Source organism: Ictalurus punctatus, chromosome 13 (genome assembly GCF_001660625.3).
Source record: "Ictalurus punctatus breed USDA103 chromosome 13, Coco_2.0, whole genome shotgun sequence".
Classification (NCBI taxonomy): Eukaryota; Metazoa; Chordata; class Actinopteri; order Siluriformes; family Ictaluridae; genus Ictalurus; species Ictalurus punctatus.
Window position 1 is genome coordinate 7871906 of NC_030428.2, and position 27833 is coordinate 7899738.

The following is a 27833-nucleotide window of genomic DNA, read 5'->3' on the forward strand; positions in this document are numbered from 1 at the left end:
TGCCAGGAAAGGGCTAGAGGGTAGCTGTGAATGTGCTAAATCAATCCAAAAGCGTTTCCTCGAGTAGCTAGTACATGTGTATGCAAGAAAATCAGCTGGAGCAGGCTGCTCACGTTGGCCCAGTGGCCTAATGGATAAGGCATCAGCCTTTGGAGCTGAGGATTGTGGGTTCAAGTCCCATCTGGGTCAAGATTCAGCTAGAGTATAGCAAGTTGTCAGCAGTACTTTAGATAGACCTGTCTGCTCTCTTTCTAGCAAGGCTTCATCTTTAATTGCTCTGACGATTAACCATCCAGAACCAAATAGACGCACCATTGGAGTGCTGGTACCATGCAAGCTTCCCATTCTTGTGAACCGCTTTCGATTCTCGGCTGGAGCCGTCTTGCTTGTCCCTTTTAAGGGCGTGTTGAGAAAACCTGCAGGATTTCTATGAACACAGCCAATTTGAAGTTGTTCTGGAAGTTTCATGTGTGAGAAGCTCAAGTGGTGCACAAGATTAAAGCTCTTGTGAACTGGTGATGAATCCTGCCACGCACACCCTGTTGGTGTTAGTCCGTTTATCACAGGAAGCGCCTTCCTTTCAGTTTTAGGCTACCTTTGTTTTATTTCCTTGGAATGTTGATGCTAGTCTGTTGATCAGAAAAGCCCCTTTATTGGAATTCACCCATTCAGGTTTCGCCTACCTTTGGTTAGTGCCTTGGAGTACCAACTCTGCCGATGTAAACTTGCAAACTCTCAACATCACCAAGCAAGCTTTGTGACATAGTTAGTCAATTTCTGGCAAGACATCATGTGATGTGAGCAGTCCAGCTCTGGTATTAGACTGCTTATCACAAAAGCCCTTTTTCAGGGAAAGCATGTTGTAATAGAACTCATTTTCAGCTCTGGTCCAATATAGGACAAATGAAGGATCTTGAGCGCAGATCAAAATGACAAAGTAAAGTCCAACTTCCTGCCACTTAATATTGACTTCCTTTGTGGGATTTTTTGGCTCGTACAAGGAATTGTCTGTCTCACAGTAAAAAAAACAAAACAAAAAAAAACAAACTTGAGTTGAAAGCAGTCACGTTAGACATAGACACCATTCACGTTAGACGCATAGACACCAGTCAACACGACTAAGCTTCCCGTCATGGTGTGATCTCAACGGTCAAGCTTTGAATGAGGAGAATGTTGATGCTAGTCTGTTGATCAGAAAAGCCCCTTTATTGGAATTCACCCATTCAGGTTTCGCCTACCTTTGGATAGTGCCTTGGAGTACCAACTCTGCCGATGAAAACTTCCAAACTCTCAACATCACCAAGCAAGCTTTGTGACGTAGTTAGTCAATTGCTGGCAAGACAATCATGTGATGTGAGCAGTCCAGCTCTGGTACTAGACTGCTTATCACAAAAGCCCTTTGTCAGGGAAAGCACGTTCTAGGAGAACTCGTTTTCAGCTCTGGTCCAATATAGGACAAATGAAGGATCTTGAGCACAGATCAAAATGACAAAGTAAAGTCCAAGTTCCTGCCACTTAATATTGACTTCCTATGTGGGATTTTTTGGCTCGTACAAGGAATTGTCTCTCTCACAGTAAAAAAAACAAAAACAAAAAAAGTCCTTGTCCCCTGACTTGAAACCCATAGAAAACCTGTGGTGTGAATTGAAGAGGACAGTCCACCAGTGTGGACCTTGAAATTTGGCAGATCTGGAGAGATTCTGTACAGAGGAATGGTCTCAGATCCCTTGCCATATATTCTCCAACCGCATCGGGCATTATAGAAGAAGACTCTGTGCTGTTATCTTGGCAACGGGATGTAGCTGAAAGAATTGACTAAAACGGTGCCAAGAATTGTTACACAATTATGGCATTCCCTGTAATATCTTAGCGCACACATCACGACAGTTTAGCATGAACCTGCAGAAGCATGCCTATTGCAACAGGTGCTTGGCTCGTTGGTCTAGGGGTATGATTCTCGCTTAGGGTGCGAGAGGTCCCGGGTTCAAATCCCGGATGAGCCCAGGCTTTACTTTTCCAGAGGGAAAATTCCAACGGATCCCTGAACCTGTGGCTACTCGGGTGTTTGGCAGGCTGCATAGACATCCAGTCAACACGACTAAGCTTCCGGTCATGGTGTGATCTCAACGGTCAAGCTCTGAATGAGGAGAATGTTGATGCTAGTCTGTTGATCAGAAAAGCCACTTTATTGGAATTCACCCATTCAGGTTTCGCCTACCTTTGGTTAGTGCCTTGGAGTGCCAACTCTGCCGATGAAAACTTGCAAACTCTCAATATCACCAAGCAAGCTTTATGATGTAGTTAGTCAATTGCTGGCAAGACAATCATTTGATGTGAGCAGTCCAGTTCTGGTACTAGACTGCTTATCACAAAAGCCCTTTTTCAGGGAAAGCATGTTGTAGGAGAACTCGTTTTCAGCTCTGGTCCAATATAGGACAAATGAAGGATCTTGAGCACAGATCAAAATGACAAAGTAAAGTCCAAGTTCCTGCCACTTAATATTGACTTCCTATGTGGGATTTTTTGGCTCGTACAAGGAATTGTCTGTCTCACAGTAAAAAAAACAAAACAAAAAAAAACAAACTTGAGTTGAAAGCAGTCACGTTAGACGCATAGACACCAGTCAACACAACTAAGCTTCCCGTCATGGTGTGATCTCAACGGTCAAGCTCTGAATGAGGAGAATGTTGATGCTAGTCTGTTGATCAGAAAAGCCCCTTTATTGGAATTCACCCATTCAGGTTTCACCTACCTTTGGTTAGTGCCTTGCAGTACCACCTCTGCCGATGAAAACTTGCAAACTCTCAACATCACCAAGCAAGCTTTGTGACGTAGTTAGTCAATTGCTGGCAAGACAATCATGTGACGTGCACAGTCCAGCTCTGAATAAGGAGTTTGTTGATGCTAATCTGTTTATCACAGGAAGCCCCTTTTCAGAGAACACACCTTCCAGGATAAATCCATTTCAGCCCTCGTCCAATATAGGACAAATAAAAGATCTTGAGCACAGATCAAAATCATAAAGTAAAGTCCAAGTTCCTGCCACTTAATATTGACTTCCTTTGTGGGATTTTTTGGCTCGTACAAAGAATTGTCTTTCTCACAGTAAAAAAAACAAAACAAAAAAAAACAAACTTGAGTTGAAAGCAGTCACGTTAGACATAGACACCATTCACGTTAGACACATAGACACCAGTCAACATGACTAAGCTTCCCATCATGGTGTGATCTCAACGGTCAAGCTCTGAATGAGGAGAATGTTGATGCTAGTCTGTTGATCAGAAAAGCCCCTTTATTGGAATTCACCCATTCAGGTTTCGCCTACCTTTGGTTAGTGCCTTGGAGTACCAACTCTGCCGATGTAAACTTGCAAACTCTCAACATCACCAAGCAAGCTTTGTGACATAGTTAGTCAATTTCTGGCAAGACATCATGTGATGTGAGCAGTCCAGCTCTGGTACTAGACTGCTTATCACAAAAGCCCTTTTTCAGGGAAAGCATGTTCGAGGAGAACTCATTTTCAGCTCTGGTCCAATATAGGACAAATGAAGGATCTTGAGCACAGATCAAAATCACAAAGTAAAGTCCAAGTTCCTGCCACTTAATATTGACTTCCTTTGTGGGATTTTTTGGCTCGTACAAGGAATTGTCTCTCTCACAGTAAAAAAAAACAAAACAAAAAAAACAAACTTGAGTTGAAAGCAGTCACGTTAGACGCATAGACACCAGTCAACACAACTAAGCTTCCCGTCATGGTGTGATCTCAACGGTCAAGCTCTGAATGAGGAGAATGTTGATGCTAGTCTGTTGATCAGAAAAGCCCCTTTATTGGAATTCACCCATTCAGGTTTCGCCTACCTTTGGTTAGTGCCTTGGAGTACCAGCTCTGGTGATGAAAACTCGCAAACTCTCAACATCACCAAGCAAGCTTTGTTACGTAGTTAGTCAATTGCTGGCAAGACAATCATGTGATGTGAGCAGTCCAGCTCTGCATAAGGAGTTTGTTGATGCTAATCTGTTTATCACAGGAAGCCCCTTTTCAGAGAACACACCTTCCAGGATAAATCCGTTTCAGCCCTCGTCCAATATAGGAAAAATGGAGGATCTTGCACACAGATCACAAGATTAGGTTCCAGAGCTTTCCAAAGTCTGCCAGGAAAGGGCTAGAGGGTAGCTGTGAATGTGCTAAATCAATCCAAAAGCGTTTCCTCGAGTAGCTAGTACATGTGTATGCAAGAAAATCAGCTGGAGCAGGCTGTTCACGTTGGCCCAGTGGCCTAATGGATAAGGCATCAGCCTTCGGAGCTGAGGATTGTGGGTTCAAGTCCCATCTGGGTCAAGATTCAGCTAGAGTATAGCAAGTTGTCAGCAGTACTTTAGACAGACCTGTCTGCTCTCTTTCTAGCAAGGCTTCATCTTTAATTGCTCTGACGATTAACCATCCAGAACCAAATAGACGCACCATTGGAGTGCTGGTACCATGCAAGCTTCCCATTCTTGTGAACCGCTTTCGATTCTCGGCTGGAGCCGTCTTGCTTGTCCCTTTTAAGTGCGTGTAGTGAAAACCTGCAGGATTTCTATGAACACAGCCAATTTGAAGTTGTTCTGGAAGTTTCATGTGTGAGAAGCTCAAGTGGTGCACAAGATTAAAGCTCTTGTGAACTGGTGATGAATCCTGCCACGCACACCCTGTTGGTGTTAGTCCGTTTATCACAGGAAGCGCCTTCCTTTCAGTTTTAGGCTACCTTTGTTTTATTTCCTTGGAATGTTGATGCTAGTCTGTTGATCAGAAAAGCCCCTTTATTGGAATTCACCCATTCAGGTTTCGCCTACCTTTGGTTAGTGCCTTGGAGTACCAACTCTGCCGATGTAAACTTGCAAACTCTCAACATCACCAAGCAAGCTTTGTGACATAGTTAGTCAATTTCTGGCAAGACATCATGTGATGTGAGCAGTCCAGCTCTGGTACTAGACTGCTTATCACAAAAGCCCTTTTTCAGGGAAAGCATGTTCTAGGAGAACTCATTTTCAGCTCTGGTCCAATATAGGACAAATGAAGGATCTTGAGCACAGATCAAAATCACAAAGTAAAGTCCAAGTTCCTGCCACTTAATATTGACTTCCTTTGTGGGATTTTTTGGCTCGTACAAGGAATTGTCTCTCTCACAGTAAAAAAAAACAAAACAAAAAAAAACAAACTTGAGTTGAAAGCAGTCACGTTAGACATAGACACCATTCACGTTAGACGCATAGACACCAGTCAACACGACTAAGCTTCCCGTCATGGTGTGATCTCAACGGTCAAGCTCTGAATGAGGAGAATGTTGATGCTAGTCTGTTGATCAGAAAAGCCCCTTTGTTGGAATTCACCCATTCAGGTTTCGCCTACCTTTGGTTAGTGCCTTGGAGTACCAACTCTGCTGATGTAAACTTGCAAACTCTCAACATCACCAAGCAAGCTTTGTGACATAGTTAGTCAATTTCTGGCAAGACATCATGTGATGTGAGCAGTCCAGCTCTGGTACTAGACTGCTTATCACAAAAGCCCTTTTTCAGGGAAAGCATGTTCGAGGAGAACTCATTTTCAGCTCTGGTCCAATATAGGACAAATGAAGGATCTTGAGCACAGATCAAAATCACAAAGTAAAGTCCAAGTTCCTGCCACTTAATATAGACTTCCTTTGTGGGATTTTTTGGCTCGTACAAGGAATTGTCTCTCTCACAGTAAAAAAAAACAAAACAAAAAAAACAAACTTGAGTTGAAAGCAGTCACGTTAGACACCAGTCAACACAACTAAGCTTCCCGTCATCGTGTGATCTCAACGGTCAAGCTCTGAATGAGGAGAATGTTGATGCTAGTCTGTTGATCAGAAAAGCCCCTTTATTGGAATTCACCCATTCAGGTTTCACCTACCTTTGGTTAGTGCCTTGGAGTACCAGCTCTGGTGATGAAAACTTGCAAACTCTCAACATCACCAAGCAAGCTTTGTGACGTAGTTCGTCAATTGCTGGCAAGACAATCATGTGATGTGAGCAGTCCAGCTCTGGTACTAGACTGCTTATCACAAAAGCCCTTTTTCAGGGAAAGCATGTTCTAGAAGAACTCATTTTCAGCTCTGGTCCAATATAGGACAAATGAAGGATCTTGAGCACAGATCAAAATCACAAAGTAAAGTCCAAGTTCCTGCCACTTAATATTGACTTCCTATGTGGGATTTTTTGGCTCGTACAAGGAATTGTCTGTCTCACAGTAAAAAAAACAAAACAAAAAAAAACAAACTTGAGTTGAAAGCAGTCACGTTAGACGCATAGACACCAGTCAACACAACTAAGCTTCCCGTCATGGTGTGATCTCAACGGTCAAGCTCTGAATGAGGAGAATGTTGATGCTAGTCTGTTGATCAGAAAAGCCCCTTTATTGGAATTCACCCATTCAGGTTTCGCCTACCTTTGGTTAGTGCCTTGGAGTACCAGCTCTGGTGATGAAAACTTGCAAACTCTCAACATCACCAAGCAAGCTTTGTGACGTAGTTCGTCAATTGCTGGCAAGACAATCATGTGATGTGAGCAGTCCAGCTCTGAATAAGGAGTTTGTTGATGCTAATCTGTTTATCACAGGAAGCCCCTTTTCAGAGAACACACCTTCCAGGATAAATCCGTTTCAGCCCTCGTCCAATATAGGAAAAATGGAGGATCTTGCACACAGATCACAAGATTAGGTTCCAGAGCTTTCCAAAGTCTGCCAGGAAAGGGCTAGAGGGTAGCTGTGAATGTGCTAAATCAATCCAAAAGCGTTTCCTCGAGTAGCTAGTACATGTGTATGCAAGAAAATCAGCTGGAGCAGGCTGTTCATGTTGGCCCAGTGGCCTAATGGATAAGGCATCAGCCTTCGGAGCTGAGGATTGTGGGTTCAAGTCCCATCTGGGTCAAGATTCAGCTAGAGTATAGCAAGTTGTCAGCAGTACTTTAGACAGACCTGTCTGCTCTCTTTCTAGCAAGGCTTCATCTTTAATTGCTCTGACGATTAACCATCCAGAACCAAATAGACGCACCATTGGAGTGCTGGTACCATGCAAGCTTCCCATTCTTGTGAACCGCTTTCGATTCTCGGCTGGAGCCGTCTTGCTTGTCCCTTTTAAGTGCATGTAGTGAAAACCTGCAGGATTTCTATGAACACAGCCAATTTGAAGTTGTTCTGGAAGTTTCATGTGTGAGAAGCTCAAGTGGTGCACAAGATTAAAGCTCTTGTGAACTGGTGATGAATCCTGCCACGCACACCCTGTTGGTGTTAGTCCGTTTATCACAGGAAGCGCCTTCCTTTCAGTTTTAGGCTACCTTTGTTTTATTGCCTTGGAACACCACCTTCGGCGATGCAAAGTAGCAAAATCTCTACGTTACCAGTCAAGTTTCGTGACATAGTTAGTCACATGCTAGACCACACAATCATGTGATGTGAAGTTTGTGGCTCTGAATATGGAGCGCACTGGTACTAGACTGCTTAACACAAAAGCCCTTTTTCAGGGAAAGCACGTTCTAGGAGAACTCATTTTCAGCTCTGGTCCAATATCTGTTGATCAGAAAAGCCCCTTTATTGGAATTCACCCATTCAGATTTCGCCTACCTTTGGTTAGTGCCTTGGAGTACCAACTCTGCCGATGAAAACTTCCAAACTCTCAACATCACCAAGCAAGCTTTGTGACGTAGTTAGTCAATTGCTGGCAAGACAATCATGTGATGTGAGCAGTCCAGCTCTGGTACTAGACTGCTTATCACAAAAGCCCTTTGTCAGGGAAAGCACGTTCTAGGAGAACTCGTTTTCAGCTCTGGTCCAATATAGGACAAATGAAGGATCTTGAGCACAGATCAAAATGACAAAGTAAAGTCCAAGTTCCTGCCACTTAATATTGACTTCCTATGTGGGATTTTTTGGCTCGTACAAGGAATTGTCTCTCTCACAGTAAAAAAAACAAAAACAAAAAAAGTCCTTGTCCCCTGACTTGAAACCCATAGAAAACCTGTGGTGTGAATTGAAGAGGACAGTCCACCAGTGTGGACCTTGAAATTTGGCAGATCTGGAGAGATTCTGTACGGAGGAATGGTCTCAGATCCCTTGCCATATATTCTCCAACCGCATCGGGCATTATAGGAGAAGACTCTGTGCTGTTATCTTGGCAACGGGATGTAGCTGAAAGAATTGACTAAAACGGTGCCAAGAATTGTTACACAATTATGGCATTCCCCGTAATATCTTAGCGCACACATCACGACAGTTTAGCATGAACCTGCAGAAGCATACCTATTGCAACAGGTGCTTGGCTCGTTGGTCTAGGGGTATGATTCTCGCTTAGGGTGCGAGAGGTCCCGGGTTCAAATCCCGGATGAGCCCAGGCTTTACTTTTCCAGAGGGAAAATTCCAACGGATCCCTGAACCTGTGGCTACTCGGGTGTTTGGCAGGCTGCATAGACATCCAGTCAACACGACTAAGCTTCCGGTCATGGTGTGATCTCAACGGTCAAGCTCTGAATGAGGAGAATGTTGATGCTAGTCTGTTGATCAGAAAAGCCACTTTATTGGAATTCACCCATTCAGGTTTCGCCTACCTTTGGTTAGTGCCTTGGAGTGCCAACTCTGCCGATGAAAACTTGCAAACTCTCAATATCACCAAGCAAGCTTTATGACGTAGTTAGTCAATTGCTGGCAAGACAATCATTTGATGTGAGCAGTCCAGTTCTGGTACTAGACTGCTTATCACAAAAGCCCTTTTTCAGGGAAAGCATGTTGTAGGAGAACTCGTTTTCAGCTCTGGTCCAATATAGGACAAATGAAGGATCTTGAGCACAGATCAAAATGACAAAGTAAAGTCCAAGTTCCTGCCACTTAATATTGACTTCCTATGTGGGATTTTTTGGCTCGTACAAGGAATTGTCTGTCTCACAGTAAAAAAAACAAAACAAAAAAAAACAAACTTGAGTTGAAAGCAGTCACGTTAGACGCATAGACACCAGTCAACACAACTAAGCTTCCCGTCATGGTGTGATCTCAACGGTCAAGCTCTGAATGAGGAGAATGTTGATGCTAGTCTGTTGATCAGAAAAGCCCCTTTATTGGAATTCACCCATTCAGGTTTCACCTACCTTTGGTTAGTGCCTTGCAGTACCACCTCTGCCGATGAAAACTTGCAAACTCTCAACATCACCAAGCAAGCTTTGTGACGTAGTTAGTCAATTGCTGGCAAGACAATCATGTGACGTGCACAGTCCAGCTCTGAATAAGGAGTTTGTTGATGCTAATCTGTTTATCACAGGAAGCCCCTTTTCAGAGAACACACCTTCCAGGATAAATCCATTTCAGCCCTCGTCCAATATAGGACAAATAAAAGATCTTGAGCACAGATCAAAATCATAAAGTAAAGTCCAAGTTCCTGCCACTTAATATTGACTTCCTTTGTGGGATTTTTTGGCTCGTACAAAGAATTGTCTTTCTCACAGTAAAAAAAACAAAACAAAAAAAAACAAACTTGAGTTGAAAGCAGTCACGTTAGACATAGACACCATTCACGTTAGACACATAGACACCAGTCAACATGACTAAGCTTCCCATCATGGTGTGATCTCAACGGTCAAGCTCTGAATGAGGAGAATGTTGATGCTAGTCTGTTGATCAGAAAAGCCCCTTTATTGGAATTCACCCATTCAGGTTTCGCCTACCTTTGGTTAGTGCCTTGGAGTACCAACTCTGCCGATGTAAACTTGCAAACTCTCAACATCACCAAGCAAGCTTTGTGACATAGTTAGTCAATTTTTGGCAAGACATCATGTGATGTGAGCAGTCCAGCTCTGGTACTAGACTGCTTATCACAAAAGCCCTTTTTCAGGGAAAGCATGTTCGAGGAGAACTCATTTTCAGCTCTGGTCCAATATAGGACAAATGAAGGATCTTGAGCACAGATCAAAATCACAAAGTAAAGTCCAAGTTCCTGCCACTTAATATTGACTTCCTATGTGGGATTTTTTGGCTCGTACAAGGAATTGTCTGTCTCACAGTAAAAAAAACAAAACAAAAAAAACAAACTTGAGTTGAAAGCAGTCACGTTAGACACCAGTCAACACAACTAAGCTTCCCGTCATCGTGTGATCTCAACGGTCAAGCTCTGAATGAGGAGAATGTTGATGCTAGTCTGTTGATCAGAAAAGCCCCTTTATTGGAATTCACCCATTCAGGTTTCACCTACCTTTGGTTAGTGCCTTGGAGTACCAGCTCTGGTGATGAAAACTTGCAAACTCTCAACATCACCAAGCAAGCTTTGTGACGTAGTTCGTCAATTGCTGGCAAGACAATCATGTGATGTGAGCAGTCCAGCTCTGGTACTAGACTGCTTATCACAAAAGCCCTTTTTCAGGGAAAGCATGTTCTAGAAGAACTCATTTTCAGCTCTGGTCCAATATAGGACAAATGAACGATCTTGAGCGCAGATCAAAATGACAAAGTAAAGTCCAACTTCCTGCCACTTAATATTGACTTCCTTTGTGGGATTTTTTGGCTCGTACAAGGAATTGTCTCTCTCACAGTAAAAAAAAAATAAATAAAAAAAAATAATAAAAATAAAAAAATTGAGTTGAAAGCATTCACGTTAGACGCATAGACACCAGTCAACACAACTAAGCTTCCCGTCATCGTGTGATCTCAACGGTCAAGCTCTGAATGAGGAGAATGTTGATGCTAGTCTGTTGATCAGAAAAGCCCCTTTATTGGAATTCACCCATTCAGGTTTCGCCTACCTTTGGTTAGTGCCTTGGAGTACCAGCTCTGGTGATGAAAACTTGCAAACTCTCAACATCACCAAGCAAGCTTTGTTACGTAGTTAGTCAATTGCTGGCAAGACAATCATGTGACGTGCACAGTCCAGCTCTGCATAAGGAGTTTGTTGATGCTAATCTGTTTATCACAGGAAGCCCCTTTTCAGAGAACACACCTTCCAGGATAAATCCATTTCAGCCCTCGTAGAATATAGGAAAAATGGAGGATCTTGCACACAGATCACGAGATAAGGTTCCAGGGCTTTCCAAAGTCTGCCAGGAAAGGGCTAGAGGGTAGCTGTGAATGTGCTAAATCAATGCAAAAGCGTTTCCTCTAGTAGCTAGTACATGTGTATGCAAGAAAATCAGCTGGAGCAGGATGTTCACGTTGGCCCAGTGGCCTAATGGATAAGGCATCAGCCTTCGGAGCTGAGGATTGTGGGTTCAAGTCCCATCTGGGTCAAGATTCAGCTAGAGTATAGCAAGTTGTCAGCAGTACTTTAGATAGACCTGTCTGCTCTCTTTCTAGCAAGGCTTCATCTTTAATTGCTCTGACGATTAACCATCCAGAACCAAATAGACGCACCATTGGAGTGCTGGTACCATGCAAGCTTCCCATTCTTGTGAACCGCTTTCGATTCTCGGCTGGAGCCGTCTTGCTTGTCCCTTTTAAGGGCGTGTTGAGAAAACCTGCAGGATTTCTATGAACACAGCCAATTTGAAGTTGTTCTGGAAGTTTCATGTGTGAGAAGCTCAAGTGGTGCACAAGATTAAAGCTCTTGTGAACTGGTGATGAATCCTGCCACGCACACCCTGTTGGTGTTAGTCCGTTTATCACAGGAAGCACCTTCCTTTCAGTTTTAGGCTACCTTTGTTTTATTTCCTTGGAATGTTGATGCTAGTCTGTTGATCAGAAAAGCCCCTTTATTGGAATTCACCCATTCAGGTTTCGCCTACCTTTGGTTAGTGCCTTGGAGTACCAACTCTGCCGATGTAAACTTGCAAACTCTCAACATCACCAAGCAAGCTTTGTGACATAGTTAGTCAATTTCTGGCAAGACATCATGTGATGTGAGCAGTCCAGCTCTGGTACTAGACTGCTTATCACAAAAGCCCTTTTTCAGGGAAAGCATGTTCTAGGAGAACTCATTTTCAGCTCTGGTCCAATATAGGACAAATGAAGGATCTTGAGCACAGATCAAAATCACAAAGTAAAGTCCAAGTTCCTGCCACTTAATATTGACTTCCTTTGTGGGATTTTTTGGCTCGTACAAGGAATTGTCTCTCTCACAGTAAAAAAAAAACAAAACAAAAAAAAACAAACTTGAGTTGAAAGCAGTCACGTTAGACATAGACACCATTCACGTTAGACGCATAGACACCAGTCAACACGACTAAGCTTCCCGTCATGGTGTGATCTCAACGGTCAAGCTCTGAATGAGGAGAATGTTGATGCTAGTCTGTTGATCAGAAAAGCCCCTTTGTTGGAATTCACCCATTCAGGTTTCGCCTACCTTTGGTTAGTGCCTTGGAGTACCAACTCTGCCGATGTAAACTTGCAAACTCTCAACATCACCAAGCAAGCTTTGTGACATAGTTAGTCAATTTCTGGCAAGACATCATGTGATGTGAGCAGTCCAGCTCTGGTACTAGACTGCTTATCACAAAAGCCCTTTTTCAGGGAAAGCATGTTCGAGGAGAACTCATTTTCAGCTCTGGTCCAATATAGGACAAATGAAGGATCTTGAGCACAGATCAAAATCACAAAGTAAAGTCCAAGTTCCTGCCACTTAATATTGACTTCCTTTGTGGGATTTTTTGGCTCGTACAAGGAATTGTCTCTCTCACAGTAAAAAAAAACAAAACAAAAAAAACAAACTTGAGTTGAAAGCAGTCACGTTAGACGCATAGACACCAGTCAACACAACTAAGCTTCCCGTCATGGTGTGATCTCAACGGTCAAGCTCTGAATGAGGAGAATGTTGATGCTAGTCTGTTGATCAGAAAAGCCCCTTTATTGGAATTCACCCATTCAGGTTTCGCCTACCTTTGGTTAGTGCCTTGGAGTACCAGCTCTGGTGATGAAAACTCGCAAACTCTCAACATCACCAAGCAAGCTTTGTTACGTAGTTAGTCAATTGCTGGCAAGACAATCATGTGATGTGAGCAGTCCAGCTCTGCATAAGGAGTTTGTTGATGCTAATCTGTTTATCACAGGAAGCCCCTTTTCAGAGAACACACCTTCCAGGATAAATCCGTTTCAGCCCTCGTCCAATATAGGAAAAATGGAGGATCTTGCACACAGATCACAAGATTAGGTTCCAGAGCTTTCCAAAGTCTGCCAGGAAAGGGCTAGAGGGTAGCTGTGAATGTGCTAAATCAATCCAAAAGCGTTTCCTCGAGTAGCTAGTACATGTGTATGCAAGAAAATCAGCTGGAGCAGGCTGTTCACGTTGGCCCAGTGGCCTAATGGATAAGGCATCAGCCTTCGGAGCTGAGGATTGTGGGTTCAAGTCCCATCTGGGTCAAGATTCAGCTAGAGTATAGCAAGTTGTCAGCAGTACTTTAGACAGACCTGTCTGCTCTCTTTCTAGCAAGGCTTCATCTTTAATTGCTCTGACGATTAACCATCCAGAACCAAATAGACGCACCATTGGAGTGCTGGTACCATGCAAGCTTCCCATTCTTGTGAACCGCTTTCGATTCTCGGCTGGAGCCGTCTTGCTTGTCCCTTTTAAGTGCGTGTAGTGAAAACCTGCAGGATTTCTATGAACACAGCCAATTTGAAGTTGTTCTGGAAGTTTCATGTGTGAGAAGCTCAAGTGGTGCACAAGATTAAAGCTCTTGTGAACTGGTGATGAATCCTGCCACGCACACCCTGTTGGTGTTAGTCCGTTTATCACAGGAAGCGCCTTCCTTTCAGTTTTAGGCTACCTTTGTTTTATTTCCTTGGAATGTTGATGCTAGTCTGTTGATCAGAAAAGCCCCTTTATTGGAATTCACCCATTCAGGTTTCGCCTACCTTTGGTTAGTGCCTTGGAGTACCAACTCTGCCGATGTAAACTTGCAAACTCTCAACATCACCAAGCAAGCTTTGTGACATAGTTAGTCAATTTCTGGCAAGACATCATGTGATGTGAGCAGTCCAGCTCTGGTACTAGACTGCTTATCACAAAAGCCCTTTTTCAGGGAAAGCATGTTCTAGGAGAACTCATTTTCAGCTCTGGTCCAATATAGGACAAATGAAGGATCTTGAGCACAGATCAAAATCACAAAGTAAAGTCCAAGTTCCTGCCACTTAATATTGACTTCCTTTGTGGGATTTTTTGGCTCGTACAAGGAATTGTCTCTCTCACAGTAAAAAAAAACAAAACAAAAAAAAACAAACTTGAGTTGAAAGCAGTCACGTTAGACATAGACACCATTCACGTTAGACGCATAGACACCAGTCAACACGACTAAGCTTCCCGTCATGGTGTGATCTCAACGGTCAAGCTCTGAATGAGGAGAATGTTGATGCTAGTCTGTTGATCAGAAAAGCCCCTTTGTTGGAATTCACCCATTCAGGTTTCGCCTACCTTTGGTTAGTGCCTTGGAGTACCAACTCTGCTGATGTAAACTTGCAAACTCTCAACATCACCAAGCAAGCTTTGTGACATAGTTAGTCAATTTCTGGCAAGACATCATGTGATGTGAGCAGTCCAGCTCTGGTACTAGACTGCTTATCACAAAAGCCCTTTTTCAGGGAAAGCATGTTCGAGGAGAACTCATTTTCAGCTCTGGTCCAATATAGGACAAATGAAGGATCTTGAGCACAGATCAAAATCACAAAGTAAAGTCCAAGTTCCTGCCACTTAATATAGACTTCCTTTGTGGGATTTTTTGGCTCGTACAAGGAATTGTCTCTCTCACAGTAAAAAAAAACAAAACAAAAAAAACAAACTTGAGTTGAAAGCAGTCACGTTAGACACCAGTCAACACAACTAAGCTTCCCGTCATCGTGTGATCTCAACGGTCAAGCTCTGAATGAGGAGAATGTTGATGCTAGTCTGTTGATCAGAAAAGCCCCTTTATTGGAATTCACCCATTCAGGTTTCACCTACCTTTGGTTAGTGCCTTGGAGTACCAGCTCTGGTGATGAAAACTTGCAAACTCTCAACATCACCAAGCAAGCTTTGTGACGTAGTTCGTCAATTGCTGGCAAGACAATCATGTGATGTGAGCAGTCCAGCTCTGGTACTAGACTGCTTATCACAAAAGCCCTTTTTCAGGGAAAGCATGTTCTAGAAGAACTCATTTTCAGCTCTGGTCCAATATAGGACAAATGAAGGATCTTGAGCACAGATCAAAATCACAAAGTAAAGTCCAAGTTCCTGCCACTTAATATTGACTTCCTATGTGGGATTTTTTGGCTCGTACAAGGAATTGTCTGTCTCACAGTAAAAAAAACAAAACAAAAAAAAACAAACTTGAGTTGAAAGCAGTCACGTTAGACGCATAGACACCAGTCAACACAACTAAGCTTCCCGTCATGGTGTGATCTCAACGGTCAAGCTCTGAATGAGGAGAATGTTGATGCTAGTCTGTTGATCAGAAAAGCCCCTTTATTGGAATTCACCCATTCAGGTTTCGCCTACCTTTGGTTAGTGCCTTGGAGTACCAGCTCTGGTGATGAAAACTTGCAAACTCTCAACATCACCAAGCAAGCTTTGTGACGTAGTTCGTCAATTGCTGGCAAGACAATCATGTGATGTGAGCAGTCCAGCTCTGAATAAGGAGTTTGTTGATGCTAATCTGTTTATCACAGGAAGCCCCTTTTCAGAGAACACACCTTCCAGGATAAATCCGTTTCAGCCCTCGTCCAATATAGGAAAAATGGAGGATCTTGCACACAGATCACAAGATTAGGTTCCAGAGCTTTCCAAAGTCTGCCAGGAAAGGGCTAGAGGGTAGCTGTGAATGTGCTAAATCAATCCAAAAGCGTTTCCTCGAGTAGCTAGTACATGTGTATGCAAGAAAATCAGCTGGAGCAGGCTGTTCATGTTGGCCCAGTGGCCTAATGGATAAGGCATCAGCCTTCGGAGCTGAGGATTGTGGGTTCAAGTCCCATCTGGGTCAAGATTCAGCTAGAGTATAGCAAGTTGTCAGCAGTACTTTAGACAGACCTGTCTGCTCTCTTTCTAGCAAGGCTTCATCTTTAATTGCTCTGACGATTAACCATCCAGAACCAAATAGACGCACCATTGGAGTGCTGGTACCATGCAAGCTTCCCATTCTTGTGAACCGCTTTCGATTCTCGGCTGGAGCCGTCTTGCTTGTCCCTTTTAAGTGCATGTAGTGAAAACCTGCAGGATTTCTATGAACACAGCCAATTTGAAGTTGTTCTGGAAGTTTCATGTGTGAGAAGCTCAAGTGGTGCACAAGATTAAAGCTCTTGTGAACTGGTGATGAATCCTGCCACGCACACCCTGTTGGTGTTAGTCCGTTTATCACAGGAAGCGCCTTCCTTTCAGTTTTAGGCTACCTTTGTTTTATTGCCTTGGAACACCACCTTCGGCGATGCAAAGTAGCAAAATCTCTACGTTACCAGTCAAGTTTCGTGACATAGTTAGTCACATGCTAGACCACACAATCATGTGATGTGAAGTTTGTGGCTCTGAATATGGAGCGCACTGGTACTAGACTGCTTAACACAAAAGCCCTTTTTCAGGGAAAGCACGTTCTAGGAGAACTCATTTTCAGCTCTGGTCCAATATCTGTTGATCAGAAAAGCCCCTTTATTGGAATTCACCCATTCAGATTTCGCCTACCTTTGGTTAGTGCCTTGGAGTACCAACTCTGCCGATGAAAACTTCCAAACTCTCAACATCACCAAGCAAGCTTTGTGACGTAGTTAGTCAATTGCTGGCAAGACAATCATGTGATGTGAGCAGTCCAGCTCTGGTACTAGACTGCTTATCACAAAAGCCCTTTGTCAGGGAAAGCACGTTCTAGGAGAACTCGTTTTCAGCTCTGGTCCAATATAGGACAAATGAAGGATCTTGAGCACAGATCAAAATGACAAAGTAAAGTCCAAGTTCCTGCCACTTAATATTGACTTCCTATGTGGGATTTTTTGGCTCGTACAAGGAATTGTCTCTCTCACAGTAAAAAAAACAAAAACAAAAAAAGTCCTTGTCCCCTGACTTGAAACCCATAGAAAACCTGTGGTGTGAATTGAAGAGGACAGTCCACCAGTGTGGACCTTGAAATTTGGCAGATCTGGAGAGATTCTGTACGGAGGAATGGTCTCAGATCCCTTGCCATATATTCTCCAACCGCATCGGGCATTATAGGAGAAGACTCTGTGCTGTTATCTTGGCAACGGGATGTAGCTGAAAGAATTGACTAAAACGGTGCCAAGAATTGTTACACAATTATGGCATTCCCCGTAATATCTTAGCGCACACATCACGACAGTTTAGCATGAACCTGCAGAAGCATACCTATTGCAACAGGTGCTTGGCTCGTTGGTCTAGGGGTATGATTCTCGCTTAGGGTGCGAGAGGTCCCGGGTTCAAATCCCGGATGAGCCCAGGCTTTACTTTTCCAGAGGGAAAATTCCAACGGATCCCTGAACCTGTGGCTACTCGGGTGTTTGGCAGGCTGCATAGACATCCAGTCAACACGACTAAGCTTCCGGTCATGGTGTGATCTCAACGGTCAAGCTCTGAATGAGGAGAATGTTGATGCTAGTCTGTTGATCAGAAAAGCCACTTTATTGGAATTCACCCATTCAGGTTTCGCCTACCTTTGGTTAGTGCCTTGGAGTGCCAACTCTGCCGATGAAAACTTGCAAACTCTCAATATCACCAAGCAAGCTTTATGACGTAGTTAGTCAATTGCTGGCAAGACAATCATTTGATGTGAGCAGTCCAGTTCTGGTACTAGACTGCTTATCACAAAAGCCCTTTTTCAGGGAAAGCATGTTGTAGGAGAACTCGTTTTCAGCTCTGGTCCAATATAGGACAAATGAAGGATCTTGAGCACAGATCAAAATGACAAAGTAAAGTCCAAGTTCCTGCCACTTAATATTGACTTCCTATGTGGGATTTTTTGGCTCGTACAAGGAATTGTCTGTCTCACAGTAAAAAAAACAAAACAAAAAAAAACAAACTTGAGTTGAAAGCAGTCACGTTAGACGCATAGACACCAGTCAACACAACTAAGCTTCCCGTCATGGTGTGATCTCAACGGTCAAGCTCTGAATGAGGAGAATGTTGATGCTAGTCTGTTGATCAGAAAAGCCCCTTTATTGGAATTCACCCATTCAGGTTTCACCTACCTTTGGTTAGTGCCTTGCAGTACCACCTCTGCCGATGAAAACTTGCAAACTCTCAACATCACCAAGCAAGCTTTGTGACGTAGTTAGTCAATTGCTGGCAAGACAATCATGTGACGTGCACAGTCCAGCTCTGAATAAGGAGTTTGTTGATGCTAATCTGTTTATCACAGGAAGCCCCTTTTCAGAGAACACACCTTCCAGGATAAATCCATTTCAGCCCTCGTCCAATATAGGACAAATAAAAGATCTTGAGCACAGATCAAAATCATAAAGTAAAGTCCAAGTTCCTGCCACTTAATATTGACTTCCTTTGTGGGATTTTTTGGCTCGTACAAAGAATTGTCTTTCTCACAGTAAAAAAAACAAAACAAAAAAAAACAAACTTGAGTTGAAAGCAGTCACGTTAGACATAGACACCATTCACGTTAGACACATAGACACCAGTCAACATGACTAAGCTTCCCATCATGGTGTGATCTCAACGGTCAAGCTCTGAATGAGGAGAATGTTGATGCTAGTCTGTTGATCAGAAAAGCCCCTTTATTGGAATTCACCCATTCAGGTTTCGCCTACCTTTGGTTAGTGCCTTGGAGTACCAACTCTGCCGATGTAAACTTGCAAACTCTCAACATCACCAAGCAAGCTTTGTGACATAGTTAGTCAATTTTTGGCAAGACATCATGTGATGTGAGCAGTCCAGCTCTGGTACTAGACTGCTTATCACAAAAGCCCTTTTTCAGGGAAAGCATGTTCGAGGAGAACTCATTTTCAGCTCTGGTCCAATATAGGACAAATGAAGGATCTTGAGCACAGATCAAAATCACAAAGTAAAGTCCAAGTTCCTGCCACTTAATATTGACTTCCTATGTGGGATTTTTTGGCTCGTACAAGGAATTGTCTGTCTCACAGTAAAAAAAACAAAACAAAAAAAACAAACTTGAGTTGAAAGCAGTCACGTTAGACACCAGTCAACACAACTAAGCTTCCCGTCATCGTGTGATCTCAACGGTCAAGCTCTGAATGAGGAGAATGTTGATGCTAGTCTGTTGATCAGAAAAGCCCCTTTATTGGAATTCACCCATTCAGGTTTCACCTACCTTTGGTTAGTGCCTTGGAGTACCAGCTCTGGTGATGAAAACTTGCAAACTCTCAACATCACCAAGCAAGCTTTGTGACGTAGTTCGTCAATTGCTGGCAAGACAATCATGTGATGTGAGCAGTCCAGCTCTGGTACTAGACTGCTTATCACAAAAGCCCTTTTTCAGGGAAAGCATGTTCTAGAAGAACTCATTTTCAGCTCTGGTCCAATATAGGACAAATGAACGATCTTGAGCGCAGATCAAAATGACAAAGTAAAGTCCAACTTCCTGCCACTTAATATTGACTTCCTTTGTGGGATTTTTTGGCTCGTACAAGGAATTGTCTCTCTCACAGTAAAAAAAAAATAAATAAAAAAAAATAATAAAAATAAAAAAATTGAGTTGAAAGCATTCACGTTAGACGCATAGACACCAGTCAACACAACTAAGCTTCCCGTCATCGTGTGATCTCAACGGTCAAGCTCTGAATGAGGAGAATGTTGATGCTAGTCTGTTGATCAGAAAAGCCCCTTTATTGGAATTCACCCATTCAGGTTTCGCCTACCTTTGGTTAGTGCCTTGGAGTACCAGCTCTGGTGATGAAAACTTGCAAACTCTCAACATCACCAAGCAAGCTTTGTTACGTAGTTAGTCAATTGCTGGCAAGACAATCATGTGACGTGCACAGTCCAGCTCTGCATAAGGAGTTTGTTGATGCTAATCTGTTTATCACAGGAAGCCCCTTTTCAGAGAACACACCTTCCAGGATAAATCCATTTCAGCCCTCGTAGAATATAGGAAAAATGGAGGATCTTGCACACAGATCACGAGATAAGGTTCCAGGGCTTTCCAAAGTCTGCCAGGAAAGGGCTAGAGGGTAGCTGTGAATGTGCTAAATCAATGCAAAAGCGTTTCCTCTAGTAGCTAGTACATGTGTATGCAAGAAAATCAGCTGGAGCAGGATGTTCACGTTGGCCCAGTGGCCTAATGGATAAGGCATCAGCCTTCGGAGCTGAGGATTGTGGGTTCAAGTCCCATCTGGGTCAAGATTCAGCTAGAGTATAGCAAGTTGTCGGCAGTACTTTAGATAGACCTGTCTGCTCTCTTTCTAGCAAGGCTTCATCTTTAATTGCTCTGACGATTAACCATCCAGAACCAAATAGACGCACCATTGGAGTGCTGGTACCATGCAAGCTTCCCATTCTTGTGAACCGCTTTCGATTCTCGGCTGGAGCCGTCTTGCTTGTCCCTTTTAAGGGCGTGTTGAGAAAACCTGCAGGATTTCTATGAACACAGCCAATTTGAAGTTGTTCTGGAAGTTTCATGTGTGAGAAGCTCAAGTGGTGCACAAGATTAAAGCTCTTGTGAACTGGTGATGAATCCTGCCACGCACACCCTGTTGGTGTTAGTCCGTTTATCACAGGAAGCACCTTCCTTTCAGTTTTAGGCTACCTTTGTTTTATTTCCTTGGAATGTTGATGCTAGTCTGTTGATCAGAAAAGCCCCTTTATTGGAATTCACCCATTCAGGTTTCGCCTACCTTTGGTTAGTGCCTTGGAGTACCAACTCTGCCGATGTAAACTTGCAAACTCTCAACATCACCAAGCAAGCTTTGTGACATAGTTAGTCAATTTCTGGCAAGACATCATGTGATGTGAGCAGTCCAGCTCTGGTACTAGACTGCTTATCACAAAAGCCCTTTTTCAGGGAAAGCATGTTCTAGGAGAACTCATTTTCAGCTCTGGTCCAATATAGGACAAATGAAGGATCTTGAGCACAGATCAAAATCACAAAGTAAAGTCCAAGTTCCTGCCACTTAATATTGACTTCCTTTGTGGGATTTTTTGGCTCGTACAAGGAATTGTCTCTCTCACAGTAAAAAAAAAACAAAACAAAAAAAAACAAACTTGAGTTGAAAGCAGTCACGTTAGACATAGACACCATTCACGTTAGACGCATAGACACCAGTCAACACGACTAAGCTTCCCGTCATGGTGTGATCTCAACGGTCAAGCTCTGAATGAGGAGAATGTTGATGCTAGTCTGTTGATCAGAAAAGCCCCTTTGTTGGAATTCACCCATTCAGGTTTCGCCTACCTTTGGTTAGTGCCTTGGAGTACCAACTCTGCCGATGTAAACTTGCAAACTCTCAACATCACCAAGCAAGCTTTGTGACATAGTTAGTCAATTTCTGGCAAGACATCATGTGATGTGAGCAGTCCAGCTCTGGTACTAGACTGCTTATCACAAAAGCCCTTTTTCAGGGAAAGCATGTTCGAGGAGAACTCATTTTCAGCTCTGGTCCAATATAGGACAAATGAAGGATCTTGAGCACAGATCAAAATCACAAAGTAAAGTCCAAGTTCCTGCCACTTAATATTGACTTCCTTTGTGGGATTTTTTGGCTCGTACAAGGAATTGTCTCTCTCACAGTAAAAAAAAACAAAACAAAAAAAACAAACTTGAGTTGAAAGCAGTCACGTTAGACGCATAGACACCAGTCAACACAACTAAGCTTCCCGTCATGGTGTGATCTCAACGGTCAAGCTCTGAATGAGGAGAATGTTGATGCTAGTCTGTTGATCAGAAAAGCCCCTTTATTGGAATTCACCCATTCAGGTTTCGCCTACCTTTGGTTAGTGCCTTGGAGTACCAGCTCTGGTGATGAAAACTTGCAAACTCTCAACATCACCAAGCAAGCTTTGTGACGTAGTTCGTCAATTGCTGGCAAGACAATCATGTGATGTGAGCAGTCCAGCTCTGAATAAGGAGTTTGTTGATGCTAATCTGTTTATCACAGGAAGCCCCTTTTCAGAGAACACACCTTCCAGGATAAATCCGTTTCAGCCCTCGTCCAATATAGGAAAAATGGAGGATCTTGCACACAGATCACAAGATTAGGTTCCAGAGCTTTCCAAAGTCTGCCAGGAAAGGGCTAGAGGGTAGCTGTGAATGTGCTAAATCAATCCAAAAGCGTTTCCTCGAGTAGCTAGTACATGTGTATGCAAGAAAATCAGCTGGAGCAGGCTATTCACGTTGGCCCAGTGGCCTAATGGATAAGGCATCAGCCTTCGGAGCTGAGGATTGTGGGTTCAAATCCCATCTGGGTCAAGATTCAGCTAGAGTATAGCAAGTTGTCAGCAGTACTTTAGACAGACCTGTCTGCTCTCTTTCTAGCAAGGCTTCATCTTTAATTGCTCTGACGATTAACCATCCAGAACCAAATAGACGCACCATTGGAGTGCTGGTACCATGCAAGCTTCCCATTCTTGTGAACCGCTTTCGATTCTCGGCTGGAGCCGTCTTGCTTGTCCCTTTTAAGTGCATGTAGTGAAAACCTGCAGGATTTCTATGAACACAGCCAATTTGAAGTTGTTCTGGAAGTTTCATGTGTGAGAAGCTCAAGTGGTGCACAAGATTAAAGCTCTTGTGAACTGGTGATGAATCCTGCCACGCACACCCTGTTGGTGTTAGTCCGTTTATCACAGGAAGCGCCTTCCTTTCAGTTTTAGGCTACCTTTGTTTTATTTCCTTGGAATGTTGATGCTAGTCTGTTGATCAGAAAAGCCCCTTTATTGGAATTCACCCATTCAGGTTTCGCCTACCTTTGGTTAGTGCCTTGGAGTACCAACTCTGCCGATGTAAACTTGCAAACTCTCAACATCACCAAGCAAGCTTTGTGACATAGTTAGTCAATTTCTGGCAAGACATCATGTGATGTGAGCAGTCCAGCTCTGGTACTAGACTGCTTATCACAAAAGCCCTTTTTCAGGGAAAGCATGTTGTAGGAGAACTCATTTTCAGCTCTGGTCCAATATAGGACAAATGAAGGATCTTGAGCACAGATCAAAATCACAAAGTAAAGTCCAAGTTCCTGCCACTTAATATTGACTTCCTTTGTGGGATTTTTTGGCTCGTACAAGGAATTGTCTCTCTCACAGTAAAAAAAAACAAAACAAAAAAAAACAAACTTGAGTTGAAAGCAGTCACGTTAGACATAGACACCATTCACGTTAGACGCATAGACACCAGTCAACACGACTAAGCTTCCCGTCATGGTGTGATCTCAACGGTCAAGCTCTGAATGAGGAGAATGTTGATGCTAGTCTGTTGATCAGAAAAGCCCCTTTGTTGGAATTCACCCATTCAGGTTTCGCCTACCTTTGGTTAGTGCCTTGGAGTACCAACTCTGCTGATGTAAACTTGCAAACTCTCAACATCACCAAGCAAGCTTTGTGACATAGTTAGTCAATTTCTGGCAAGACATCATGTGATGTGAGCAGTCCAGCTCTGGTACTAGACTGCTTATCACAAAAGCCCTTTTTCAGGGAAAGCATGTTCGAGGAGAACTCATTTTCAGCTCTGGTCCAATATAGGACAAATGAAGGATCTTGAGCAAAGATCAAAATCACAAAGTAAAGTCCAAGTTCCTGCCACTTAATATAGACTTCCTTTGTGGGATTTTTTGGCTCGTACAAGGAATTGTCTCTCTCACAGTAAAAAAAAACAAAACAAAAAAAACAAACTTGAGTTGAAAGCAGTCACGTTAGACACCAGTCAACACAACTAAGCTTCCCGTCATCGTGTGATCTCAACGGTCAAGCTCTGAATGAGGAGAATGTTGATGCTAGTCTGTTGATCAGAAAAGCCCCTTTATTGGAATTCACCCATTCAGGTTTCACCTACCTTTGGTTAGTGCCTTGGAGTACCAGCTCTGGTGATGAAAACTTGCAAACTCTCAACATCACCAAGCAAGCTTTGTGACGTAGTTCGTCAATTGCTGGCAAGACAATCATGTGATGTGAGCAGTCCAGCTCTGAATAAGGAGTTTGTTGATGCTAATCTGTTTATCACAGGAAGCCCCTTTTCAGAGAACACACCTTCCAGGATAAATCCGTTTCAGCCCTCGTCCAATATAGGAAAAATGGAGGATCTTGCACACAGATCACAAGATTAGGTTCCAGAGCTTTCCAAAGTCTGCCAGGAAAGGGCTAGAGGGTAGCTGTGAATGTGCTAAATCAATCCAAAAGCGTTTCCTCGAGTAGCTAGTACATGTGTATGCAAGAAAATCAGCTGGAGCAGGCTGCTCACGTTGGCCCAGTGGCCTAATGGATAAGGCATCAGCCTTCGGAGCTGAGGATTGTGGGTTCAAGTCCCATCTGGGTCAAGATTCAGCTAGAGTATAGCAAGTTGTCAGCAGTACTTTAGATAGACCTGTCTGCTCTCTTTCTAGCAAGGCTTCATCTTTAATTGCTCTGACGATTAACCATCCAGAACCAAATAGACGCACCATTGGAGTGCTGGTACCATGCAAGCTTCCCATTCTTGTGAACCGCTTTCGATTCTCGGCTGGAGCCGTCTTGCTTGTCCCTTTTAAGGGCGTGTTGAGAAAACCTGCAGGATTTCTATGAACACAGCCAATTTGAAGTTGTTCTGGAAGTTTCATGTGTGAGAAGCTCAAGTGGTGCACAAGATTAAAGCTCTTGTGAACTGGTGATGAATCCTGCCACGCACACCCTGTTGGTGTTAGTCCGTTTATCACAGGAAGCGCCTTCCTTTCAGTTTTAGGCTACCTTTGTTTTATTTCCTTGGAATGTTGATGCTAGTCTGTTGATCAGAAAAGCCCCTTTATTGGAATTCACCCATTCAGGTTTCGCCTACCTTTGGTTAGTGCCTTGGAGTACCAACTCTGCCGATGTAAACTTGCAAACTCTCAACATCACCAAGCAAGCTTTGTGACATAGTTAGTCAATTTCTGGCAAGACATCATGTGATGTGAGCAGTCCAGCTCTGGTATTAGACTGCTTATCACAAAAGCCCTTTTTCAGGGAAAGCATGTTGTAGGAGAACTCATTTTCAGCTCTGGTCCAATATAGGACAAATGAAGGATCTTGAGCGCAGATCAAAATGACAAAGTAAAGTCCAACTTCCTGCCACTTAATATTGACTTCCTTTGTGGGATTTTTTGGCTCGTACAAGGAATTGTCTGTCTCACAGTAAAAAAAACAAAACAAAAAAAAACAAACTTGAGTTGAAAGCAGTCACGTTAGACATAGACACCATTCACGTTAGACGCATAGACACCAGTCAACACGACTAAGCTTCCCGTCATGGTGTGATCTCAACGGTCAAGCTTTGAATGAGGAGAATGTTGATGCTAGTCTGTTGATCAGAAAAGCCCCTTTATTGGAATTCACCCATTCAGGTTTCGCCTACCTTTGGATAGTGCCTTGGAGTACCAACTCTGCCGATGAAAACTTCCAAACTCTCAACATCACCAAGCAAGCTTTGTGACGTAGTTAGTCAATTGCTGGCAAGACAATCATGTGATGTGAGCAGTCCAGCTCTGGTACTAGACTGCTTATCACAAAAGCCCTTTGTCAGGGAAAGCACGTTCTAGGAGAACTCGTTTTCAGCTCTGGTCCAATATAGGACAAATGAAGGATCTTGAGCACAGATCAAAATGACAAAGTAAAGTCCAAGTTCCTGCCACTTAATATTGACTTCCTATGTGGGATTTTTTGGCTCGTACAAGGAATTGTCTCTCTCACAGTAAAAAAAACAAAAACAAAAAAAGTCCTTGTCCCCTGACTTGAAACCCATAGAAAACCTGTGGTGTGAATTGAAGAGGACAGTCCACCAGTGTGGACCTTGAAATTTGGCAGATCTGGAGAGATTCTGTACAGAGGAATGGTCTCAGATCCCTTGCCATATATTCTCCAACCGCATCGGGCATTATAGAAGAAGACTCTGTGCTGTTATCTTGGCAACGGGATGTAGCTGAAAGAATTGACTAAAACGGTGCCAAGAATTGTTACACAATTATGGCATTCCCCGTAATATCTTAGCGCACACATCACGACAGTTTAGCATGAACCTGCAGAAGCATGCCTATTGCAACAGGTGCTTGGCTCGTTGGTCTAGGGGTATGATTCTTGCTTAGGGTGCGAGAGGTCCCGGGTTCAAATCCCGGATGAGCCCAGGCTTTACTTTTCCAGAGGGAAAATTCCAACGGATCCCTGAACCTGTGGCTACTCGGGTGTTTGGCAGGCTGCATAGACATCCAGTCAACACGACTAAGCTTCCGGTCATGGTGTGATCTCAACGGTCAAGCTCTGAATGAGGAGAATGTTGATGCTAGTCTGTTGATCAGAAAAGCCACTTTATTGGAATTCACCCATTCAGGTTTCGCCTACCTTTGGTTAGTGCCTTGGAGTGCCAACTCTGCCGATGAAAACTTGCAAACTCTCAATATCACCAAGCAAGCTTTATGACGTAGTTAGTCAATTGCTGGCAAGACAATCATTTGATGTGAGCAGTCCAGTTCTGGTACTAGACTGCTTATCACAAAAGCCCTTTTTCAGGGAAAGCATGTTGTAGGAGAACTCGTTTTCAGCTCTGGTCCAATATAGGACAAATGAAGGATCTTGAGCACAGATCAAAATGACAAAGTAAAGTCCAAGTTCCTGCCACTTAATATTGACTTCCTATGTGGGATTTTTTGGCTCGTACAAGGAATTGTCTGTCTCACAGTAAAAAAAACAAAACAAAAAAAAACAAACTTGAGTTGAAAGCAGTCACGTTAGACGCATAGACACCAGTCAACACAACTAAGCTTCCCGTCATGGTGTGATCTCAACGGTCAAGCTCTGAATGAGGAGAATGTTGATGCTAGTCTGTTGATCAGAAAAGCCCCTTTATTGGAATTCACCCATTCAGGTTTCACCTACCTTTGGTTAGTGCCTTGCAGTACCACCTCTGCCGATGAAAACTTGCAAACTCTCAACATCACCAAGCAAGCTTTGTGACGTAGTTAGTCAATTGCTGGCAAGACAATCATGTGACGTGCACAGTCCAGCTCTGAATAAGGAGTTTGTTGATGCTAATCTGTTTATCACAGGAAGCCCCTTTTCAGAGAACACACCTTCCAGGATAAATCCGTTTCAGCCCTCGTCCAATATAGGAAAAATGGAGGATCTTGCACACAGATCACAAGATTAGGTTCCAGAGCTTTCCAAAGTCTGCCAGGAAAGGGCTAGAGGGTAGCTGTGAATGTGCTAAATCAATCCAAAAGCGTTTCCTCGAGTAGCTAGTACATGTGTATGCAAGAAAATCAGCTGGAGCAGGCTGTTCACGTGGGCCCAGTGGCCTAATGGATAAGGCATCAGCCTTCGGAGCTGAGGATTGTGGGTTCAAGTCCCATCTGGGTCAAGATTCAGCTAGAGTATAGCAAGTTGTCAGCAGTACTTTAGACAGACCTGTCTGCTCTCTTTCTAGCAAGGCTTCATCTTTAATTGCTCTGACGATTAACCATCCAGAACCAAATAGACGCACCATTGGAGTGCTGGTACCATGCAAGCTTCCCATTCTTGTGAACCGCTTTCGATTCTCGGCTGGAGCCGTCTTGCTTGTCCCTTTTAAGTGCGTGTAGTGAAAACCTGCAGGATTTCTATGAACACAGCCAATTTGAAGTTGTTCTGGAAGTTTCATGTGTGAGAAGCTCAAGTGGTGCACAAGATTAAAGCTCTTGTGAACTGGTGATGAATCCTGCCACGCACACCCTGTTGGTGTTAGTCCGTTTATCACAGGAAGCGCCTTCCTTTCAGTTTTAGGCTACCTTTGTTTTATTTCCT

General features: G+C 43.3%; 14 non-coding genes across 14 annotated transcripts; all 14 read left to right on the forward strand.

Moving 5' to 3' along the window:
• The first annotated feature begins 116 nt into the window (after nucleotides 1–116).
• Nucleotides 117–189, forward strand: trnaq-uug (transfer RNA glutamine (anticodon UUG)). The gene has a single exon. It is a non-coding gene; the product is annotated as a tRNA-Gln (tRNA).
• A 1742-nt stretch (nucleotides 190–1931) lies between these two features.
• On the forward strand, nucleotides 1932–2003 carry trnap-agg (transfer RNA proline (anticodon AGG)). Its single transcript has one exon. It is a non-coding gene; the product is annotated as a tRNA-Pro (tRNA).
• Nucleotides 2004–4266: 2263 nt separating this feature from the next.
• Nucleotides 4267–4339, forward strand: trnar-ucg (transfer RNA arginine (anticodon UCG)). The gene has a single exon. It is a non-coding gene; the product is annotated as a tRNA-Arg (tRNA).
• A 2517-nt stretch (nucleotides 4340–6856) lies between these two features.
• Nucleotides 6857–6929, forward strand: trnar-ucg (transfer RNA arginine (anticodon UCG)). Its single transcript has one exon. It is a non-coding gene; the product is annotated as a tRNA-Arg (tRNA).
• A 1385-nt stretch (nucleotides 6930–8314) lies between these two features.
• trnap-agg (transfer RNA proline (anticodon AGG)) lies at nucleotides 8315–8386 on the forward strand. The gene has a single exon. It is a non-coding gene; the product is annotated as a tRNA-Pro (tRNA).
• A 2801-nt stretch (nucleotides 8387–11187) lies between these two features.
• Nucleotides 11188–11260, forward strand: trnar-ucg (transfer RNA arginine (anticodon UCG)). Its single transcript has one exon. It is a non-coding gene; the product is annotated as a tRNA-Arg (tRNA).
• A 1992-nt stretch (nucleotides 11261–13252) lies between these two features.
• Nucleotides 13253–13325, forward strand: trnar-ucg (transfer RNA arginine (anticodon UCG)). The gene has a single exon. It is a non-coding gene; the product is annotated as a tRNA-Arg (tRNA).
• Nucleotides 13326–15842: 2517 nt separating this feature from the next.
• On the forward strand, nucleotides 15843–15915 carry trnar-ucg (transfer RNA arginine (anticodon UCG)). Its single transcript has one exon. It is a non-coding gene; the product is annotated as a tRNA-Arg (tRNA).
• Nucleotides 15916–17300: 1385 nt separating this feature from the next.
• On the forward strand, nucleotides 17301–17372 carry trnap-agg (transfer RNA proline (anticodon AGG)). Its single transcript has one exon. It is a non-coding gene; the product is annotated as a tRNA-Pro (tRNA).
• A 2801-nt stretch (nucleotides 17373–20173) lies between these two features.
• trnar-ucg (transfer RNA arginine (anticodon UCG)) lies at nucleotides 20174–20246 on the forward strand. The gene has a single exon. It is a non-coding gene; the product is annotated as a tRNA-Arg (tRNA).
• Nucleotides 20247–22238: 1992 nt separating this feature from the next.
• On the forward strand, nucleotides 22239–22311 carry trnar-ucg (transfer RNA arginine (anticodon UCG)). Its single transcript has one exon. It is a non-coding gene; the product is annotated as a tRNA-Arg (tRNA).
• Nucleotides 22312–24294: 1983 nt separating this feature from the next.
• Nucleotides 24295–24367, forward strand: trnar-ucg (transfer RNA arginine (anticodon UCG)). The gene has a single exon. It is a non-coding gene; the product is annotated as a tRNA-Arg (tRNA).
• Nucleotides 24368–26109: 1742 nt separating this feature from the next.
• On the forward strand, nucleotides 26110–26181 carry trnap-agg (transfer RNA proline (anticodon AGG)). Its single transcript has one exon. It is a non-coding gene; the product is annotated as a tRNA-Pro (tRNA).
• Nucleotides 26182–27338: 1157 nt separating this feature from the next.
• On the forward strand, nucleotides 27339–27411 carry trnar-ucg (transfer RNA arginine (anticodon UCG)). The gene has a single exon. It is a non-coding gene; the product is annotated as a tRNA-Arg (tRNA).
• The last annotated feature ends 422 nt before the right edge of the window (nucleotides 27412–27833 follow it).